General features: G+C 38.7%; 1 long non-coding RNA gene across 1 annotated transcript; it reads right to left on the bottom strand.

The window, feature by feature from the left end:
* Positions 1–1,837: 1,837 nt before the first annotated feature.
* LOC141275895 (uncharacterized) lies at positions 1,838–7,941 on the bottom strand. The gene is made up of 3 exons (XR_012324487.1): positions 7,779–7,941; positions 3,303–3,695; positions 1,838–2,735 (listed from the first exon to the last, which is right to left on the bottom strand). It is a non-coding gene; the product is annotated as an uncharacterized lncRNA (long non-coding RNA).
* Between the last annotated feature and the right edge of the window lie 213 nt (positions 7,942–8,154).

Consider the following 8,154-nt stretch of genomic DNA (forward strand, 5'->3'; position numbering starts at 1 on the left):
GTTATGGCTGTGGCCTGTCAACTAGCGTGTCAGGCACAGACTCTTTCCCACCTGGTCAGGTTAATGGATAACAGTTTGAGTTATCACCTGGGGTTTTGTCTGGTAGGGCTGTCCTGGGGCCCTAGCCTTTTCCATAGGCCAGACTGTCTGGAATCTGAGCTGACGGATACACAGAGGTCACAGAAGGACAGCCTTTTGTGGAACACAGTACCTTGGTTCTCTTTCTCCATAAGCACCCCAGCTTGAGGACACCCTGCCCATGGAGGTTCCACATGTGGCTCCAAAGATTTTATCCTGTTCTCTTCATTTTAAACTGGAATATACAAGAAAATACACACAACAGCAAAACAGCTGCAAGATTCAAACAGCTATACCAGCAAAGGATGCAGTGTTGGAGGATATCAGTAAATCCAGGTTCACGGCCAGCCGTCAGCCCGCCACTCACTTCCCAGGGCCACGCCAGTATGAGATGGAGCTCGTAGCCACAGTCCTTTGAAACTCAACTACTCAGGAAATTCACACATTTTTGTTAGATTATTATTCTTCATTTAATGAGTTATTAAGTAGCCCCACTGAGTTCAGTTAGACACATGGTCCCCACCCTTCTGGAATTTCTTAAATATTATGGTAAAATGAAGATGTCCTTCTCTTCAGTTGGCTAAAAATTCCCAGAATCTTAAGCAAGCTAGAGATGAAAAAATATATAGCAGTCCGTGACATGTTTATATTACCAAGGAGACAATTAAAAACATAGCCTGAAAAGGCTATTTCCTCAAAAAATTAAAAATAGAGCTACCATATGATCTAGTAATTCCACTTCTGAGTATTCATCCAAAGGAAATGAAAGTTCTAACCCCAAAATATATCTGCACCCCCATGTTCACTGCAGCTTTATTTACAATAGTCAAGATATGGAAACACACACACACAATGGAACATTATTCAGCCATAAAAAAGGAGGAAATCTTGCCATCTGCAACGTCATGGATGGACCTTGAGGGTATTATGCTAAATGAAATAAGTCAGACAAAGAAAGACAAATACTGTATGATCTCTCTTATATGTGGAATCTTAAAAAAAACAACAAATAATGGATTCACGGATTCAAAGAACAAATTGGTGGTTGCCAGAGGTGAGGAATGGGGAGTGGGCAAAATGAACGTGGTCAAAAGCTACAAACTTCCCGTCATAAGATAAATAAGTAAAGAAGTTCCTGAGATGTAATGTACAGCACGGTGACTATGGTCAGTAATACTGTGTGGTGTATTTGGAGGTTGTTAAGAGAGTAGATTCTAAAAGTTCTCATCATAAGAGAAAAGAAATTGTTAACTTTGTATGGTGATGGATGTTAACTAGACTTATCGTGACCATCATTTTGCAATACAGGCATATATTAAATCATTATGTTGTGCACCTGAAACTAATGTAATGTTATATGTCAGTCATATCTCAATTTTTTAAAATGTGAGATCTAGTCCCAGATCTATCCCTTAAAAGAACACTTATAATAAAGATGTTTCTAAGAAAAACAAACAAAACATAGCCTGCACAGTTCCAACCCTCCTCCATTTACTTAACTCTTTTTAGTGGTATCTGCTTCTTTGGATCGAGTATAAACAGAAATCCTCTAGATGTTTCTTCAGGTACAAGGGAAGATACTGCCTAAGTATCTAGCAACATACAGACAATAATAGTAGCCATTTATGTGCCAGACATTGTGGTGCACCATTACTCTGACAGGTTGCTTCATTTGATTTTACAATAACCTTCATCAGCCCGTGATTTATGAAAAAGAGATGGGCTCAGTGAGGATCAGAGGCTTCCCTGGCGTCACAAAGTCAGGGTAGAACTGGGGTTCTAACTCAAGATTAAAGTATATGCCAGAGCCTCTGGGCCTTACGTACAGCATTCTCTTGCCATCCTATACGTGGCCCAATCTGTGCATTTTTAAAAAAGACCATTCTAGAAATTTATTAGCCACAGTTGTACAAAAGAGGACAACTAAATATGTTCCTGCTCAGTATTTATTAATTTTGGAGGGGATATTAACTAAATGACATATATTTAGGTTTGATAGACACAGAGAAGGCCCCCATGATCGTTAACTATAATTATTGGTCTGGAAAAACTTACCTCCTGTAGGAAGCTGCTTTCATCCTTTCTAAGAACAAATGTCTTTCCTTACCCGACTCTGATTCCTGCCAAAGGCCTGGACTTATGTCATATTTCTACAGGGGAAAAAAAATGGGCCAAGTGGGTTGAGGAATTATTTTTCTAATATGTGGATTTAATTATATTAAATCTTGCAAAGATTTTCACATGAATTACACTCAGTTCTACGGTAACAACTTACTTTTCTTGAAGAAAAATAAAATGAAGTAAAATTTAGATTTCCTTTTTGAAAAAGAGAGTAAAAGCATGGTGACCTGAGGGATCTCACTCCCAGCGGTCTGACAACTCAGACACCTTCTGATACGAATGTGTTACACAAGAAAGCCTGCTGAACAGCACTTGGGCTTCTAAGTATCTGCATTTTCATAGGGTTCTCTTGAAAATCAAACTTTTCTAGACTCCAGTAATGGGACTGTAATGATGGGCTGACCTGTGGTTGAGCTAACGTTTTGGATAATAGTCCTCATTTTCCTATAGATGTTCATTTCACAACTTTGCTCTCCTCAAAGCTCCAGTACTTCTTCTGTCCTTCTCTTTGAGCTTATGACTTCTTTCCTATTTCACTGAGAAAAGAGAAGCCATCAGAAGAGAACTTCCACAGATGTCAACCACATCTCCCCACATAATTGCATCTATCACCATATATCCTGCCTTCCCTCCGTTTACCAAGAGATGAATTGTCTCTGCTTCTATCTAATCCAAGCCCTGTACATTATCGTTCTCTCTCATAAACTCACTAACATTATTTAATCTCCTCTCTCCTGTATCAACATTTTTTTTTCCTTTTCTACTGGACCGTTTCCATCTGCATACAACTATGCCATAATTTCACCCAACTTTAAAACAAAAGAAAACAACAACCCTCCCCCAAAAAACCCTCTGTTGACTTTATCGATACTCTTCTCTGACTGTTGCCATATTTCTCTATTCCTGTTTATAGGAAACGTCTCAAAAGAGTTCTGTTTATTCATCATTTCCTATACTCCTCCTCCTATTTTTTCTTCACCCCATTTGCACTACAACTTTCATCACTACCACTCAGTGAAATAGCTCTTTTCAAAGTAAGCAATGAATAAATTCTCAGCTCCCCCTTCCTGGACCGAACTGTGGCATTGAACACAGTTTCTCACCCTCTCCTCCTTTGCTTTCTTCACTTGGCTTCCAGGATGCCAAGCTTTTTAGCTATTGCTCTGTCTTCTTGGATACGTCATCCTGATGTCCTCATTAATACTGGATGCCCTCAAGCTCGGTGCTTGGTCATCTTCTCCACTGGATCTCTACTCTCCTAGAGGTGTCATCAAGTTTGGGGGTTTGAAATACCATCTTTACACTGAGTGTGTGTCTCCAGACCAGGTCACTCTCCTTAACTCCAGTCTTGCATAACCAACCATCCGCTTGGCATCTTCACACAGTTGTTTCAGTCTTCTCAACCTTAACATATCAACTTGAACCTGCTCTTCACATAAGTCTTCCCTCTCTCAGTAAATGGCAGCTTTATCCTCCCAGCTTCTCAGAGCCAAAACCTTGAAGGCAGGAAAAGGAGGACAAAAATAGTACTTATCTCATGAGCCTAGTGCAAAGATTAAATGAGTCAATATTTCTCAAGAAAGTGGAACAGTGCCTGGCATATCATTAGTACTACATAAACTGCTGTTAAATAATTAAAATAAATCATCATCTTTGGCTTTTCTCTTTCTTTCACACCCTGTGTCTAATCATCAGCTAATCGTGTTGTCTCTTCCTTAGAAATATGTATGAAACATGGTCTCTTCTCATCTCTCCCATTGCTCATACCCTGATCTAAGCCACCATCACCCCTTGCCAGGATTATTGCAATAGTGTCTTAACTGGTCTCCCAGCTTCTGCCTCTGCCCTACTACAGTCAATGTCAACAGAGCAACCAGAGTAATCCCTTTAAAACAGAAGTCAGATAGTATCACTTCTTTGCTCAAAATCCTTCAGTAGCTCCCATCTCACTCAGAGTAAAGTCAAAGGTCTTAAAATGCCCCGCAAGGCCCTTCATGCTCTACAAGACACACCACCTCTACCGCTCTGAACTGATCTCCGTCATGTACCCGCCTCCACTCCGTGCCATACCCATGCACGTGCCCTTCCTGCTCTTACATGAATATACCCAGAGTACTCCTGCCTACAATCCCTTGTATATTGTGTTTTCTCTCTGCCTGGGCTGCTTTGTCCCAAGGGAGCTGCATGATTTTTTTTTTTCCCCCCTACCCTCCCTTGCTTCCTACAGAGGTACTAAATATCATCTTGGTAGAAAAGCTTTGGGCGTCCACTCCACATACAATGGTGACTGCCACCTCCACCATTCCCATTTCTCCCTTTCCTGCTTTTCAGGGTTTTCCAAAGCCCTTACAGACCAAGCATCAGTAATTATTTGTTTAGTGGTTCTCTCTCTCCCAACTGCAGACCCCACGAGGGCAGGAACTTTGTTTTGTATACTGCTACACTTCCAATATCTAGAACAGCGCTTGGCACAAAGCAGTCGCTCAATAAATACTAGTTGAAGAATTAATGAATGAAGCCCCATTACTAGTGCAGCTGCCCACTTGCTCCCTCATAAGACTGGCTTTTGTGTGCATACAGCTCAAGGAACCCACATTATGGAAAAGTTCTGAAACATGAGATCCTTCATATTCAACATTTGCTGAGGAAAAGAAAAAGATTTATTCTATGAGTGTGAGTTAAATTTGTCTAAGCCTACCTGATAAAGGCCCTCTTCAGCTTATGACTACCCAACTAACTAATGGCCTGTTTCAATAACACGTTTTCCTCTTTCAAACTACCCTGAGGTCTTTTGATTAGCAATGAAGCTACAAGTGCCAAAAGTACCACCTAGTGGATGAAAGGCACAGCATGAGCAAAGGCTCAGAGATGAGAAATGGGTACAAAAACCTGCTTTGAGGGAAACAGAGTAGAGAGTAGAGAATAAGTTGTAGCAAAGACATGTAATAACTTGAATGCCAGGCTATAGGTTGTATAGTCCATGGAACATGGTTAGTTTTTAAAATCTCAATTGAGTAAACTACTAAAGATTGATTGAGCAATCTTAATGAGCTGTGTTCCAAAGAGAACATAGTAAAGGTACACTTTTGGCCTGTAGCAGCTTCTACTGATAAGAATTAAAGACCTTAGACATTTTTTGCTTTTTTATAATAGCTACACTGAGGTATAATTTGTGTATAATGAAATTTATCTCAATTAGATGACTGCAGTAAATTTAGAGAATTCAGAAAGCATCACTACATCCACAGGTTGGAGAAATTCCCTTCTATTCTTTGTGTGTTGCGAGTTTTTAATCATGAATGAATATGATGTTTTGTCAAATGCTTTTTCTGTATCTATTGAGTTGATCATGTGGTGTTTGTCCTTCATATTTTAGGTTCATTTTCAGATCTTGAACCAACTTTGCATTCTTGGAATGAATCCTACCTTGTCTTCACTTTTTATGTTGCTGGATTCAGTTAGCTAAAATTGTCTTAATTATTACTGTGTCTGTATTTATAAAGGGTATTGGTCTGTAGTTTTCTTCTCCTGTGATGTCTTTGTTTGACTTTGGTATCAGAGTAATACTGGCCTCCTAAAATGTGTTGGGAAGTGCTTCCACATTTACTTTCTGGAAGATTTTTTGAAGGATTGTTATTACTGTTGTAAATATTAGAAAGAATTCACCAGTGAAACTCTCTGGGCCTGAACTTTTCTTTGTGGGAAGATTTTTAATTACCAGTTCAGTTTCTTTATTTATTGTAGATCTATTTCAATTTTTTATTTCTTCCTGAGTCAGTTTTGGTAATTTGTGCCTTTCTAGGAATTTGCCCACTTCACCTAAGTTGTTGAAATTATTGGCATACAGTTATTCATAAAATTCCCTTTTAATCCTTTTAATTTCTCAAGGAAGAGAATTAGCTCTCAGCTTAAACTTCTCTGTACCATTTGATTTTTTAACTTATGTGCTTGTATTATGTTGACATAAAACATGTTTAAGAGTTTATAGTTTTTTCAACAAGTGAAGAAGCAATGCTTTCAATATGGTTAGTACTGAAGTTGTATGAGCCAATATGACCTAGATATTATCCATTTTTCTTTGAAGAAGTTGTGTGTACTAAACAATGAAATAAGTACTGTGCTTTACTCCTCTGATACAGAAATCAGATAATTTTCAATGCTGCCTCATTAAAAAAAAATTCTCCTGCCCTCTCACAGCTATTTTTACTCCTTTTAAGATGTCAGTGTGTATTAATTCAGAATGCCTTTTTGCGTTGGTTTCCTATGGCTGCTGTAAACAATTACCACAAACTGGGTGGCTTAAAACAACAGGGATTTATTCTCTCACGGTTGGGAGTCCAGAAGTCCAAATCAGTTTCACTTTACCAAAACCAAGGTATGGGCAAGGCTGTAGCCCCCTCCAGAGGCTCTCCGGAAGAACCCATCCTTTGACTCCTTCAGCTCCAGTGGCTGCTGGCACTCCTTAGCTTGTGGCCACATCACACCAACCTCTGCCTCAGTGCTCACACTGTCTTATCCTCCTCTGTGTCAAACTCCCCTCTCCTCTCTCTTATAAAAATATGTGTAATTATGTTGAGGGCTCACCTGGATAATCCAGGATAATCTCCCCATCTCAAGATCCTTCACTTAATCACATCTGCAAAGTCCTTTTTTGCCATATAAGATAACATTCATAGGACCCAGGGATTAGAACATGGATATCTATTGGGGGGCCAACGTTCAGTCTCCCATACTTCTTTAGATTTTTAGTCATTGAGTTAACTTCCAATGTCTATTCAAATGAAGGAACTATCTCTGAGGTAAAAATGAAATTTAAAAATCTAACTTATTTAGGGCTCCGAATCACTGTGAAAATAAAATATGTGATGGCAGAAAGTGTCCACATTTTTCAGAGTTAAGTATTTTGCTTAATTAGAGTAGCTTTTCCTACTCTTTAATGTACACTGTCCTTTTCTTACTCTCTTAAATATTTTGTCTTTCATTATGTCTTTAAGTTGGCAAAGGATTAATGTGATGAACTGAATAAAAATATATCTACAAGTAATTCATGTTTTCATTTATTCTTTGTTAATAACTACTCTGCCCAAGTCCATCATAGTTTTTCTTCAGACATTAACTTTGTTATGTAAAAAGTTATGTGTTTGACCTTTGTACATATTTGCTTTAGACAACAAGAAATTCTGTGGGCATGCAGTCTCTGCTTACTTGTAGTCTGGAAAATGCCTCTAATCACTAGGTGTTTAAAACTTCATCCTTTTACAAGAATAGCATTATGTAATTTTAGCCATATTAGACATAATCACAGTTCGTAATAAAAATCATCTCCCTTTTCTCTCAGATTTTCCTTTCCTTTCCTTAAAATTCTTGAGGAAGAAAGAAAGAAAGAAACAAAGAGGAAAGAAAGAAAGAGAAAGAAAGAAAGAAAGAAAGAAAGAAAGAAAGAAAGAAAGAAAGAGAAAGGAAGGAAGGAAAGAAGGGGGGAAGAAAAAAAGAAAGAAGGGAGGAAAGAAAGAAAGCAACATAGTAAAGGAATATTTGAAGGAATTTCATAGGTCAGCACCCCAAAACATTTACTGTACTTGTTCAAGTCCTTTCATTAACTGGGTCTTCCAGCTTGGTGCCAATGTCCTGGAACAAAGAGAAACCACTGTGGTTAAACAAGTGAGTAAAGTTGAAGGTTCTCGTCTGGGTCTCAGACAGAGACCTGGTACCCTCCGCAAATATCGATAAACCATGCCACTTGTAAATTACCTGTTATTGGTTTCTTAAACCAAGTCGTGCCTTCTCTTAAGGGATATGTAAGCCCTGGGGACTTAATGAGAGAGCCGTCTAGCTTTCTCTTCCCTGTTGTGTCTCTGTTCTAGTCATAACAAAATAACTTAAGAGTGGTCATTGAAAGATTAAAGACCCCCATGACTTGTGTGTGGATGGCTCCATTCCATTTCAGGTATTAAT

Source organism: Tursiops truncatus, chromosome 11 (assembly GCF_011762595.2).
Source record: "Tursiops truncatus isolate mTurTru1 chromosome 11, mTurTru1.mat.Y, whole genome shotgun sequence".
Taxonomy (NCBI): domain Eukaryota; kingdom Metazoa; phylum Chordata; class Mammalia; order Artiodactyla; family Delphinidae; genus Tursiops; species Tursiops truncatus.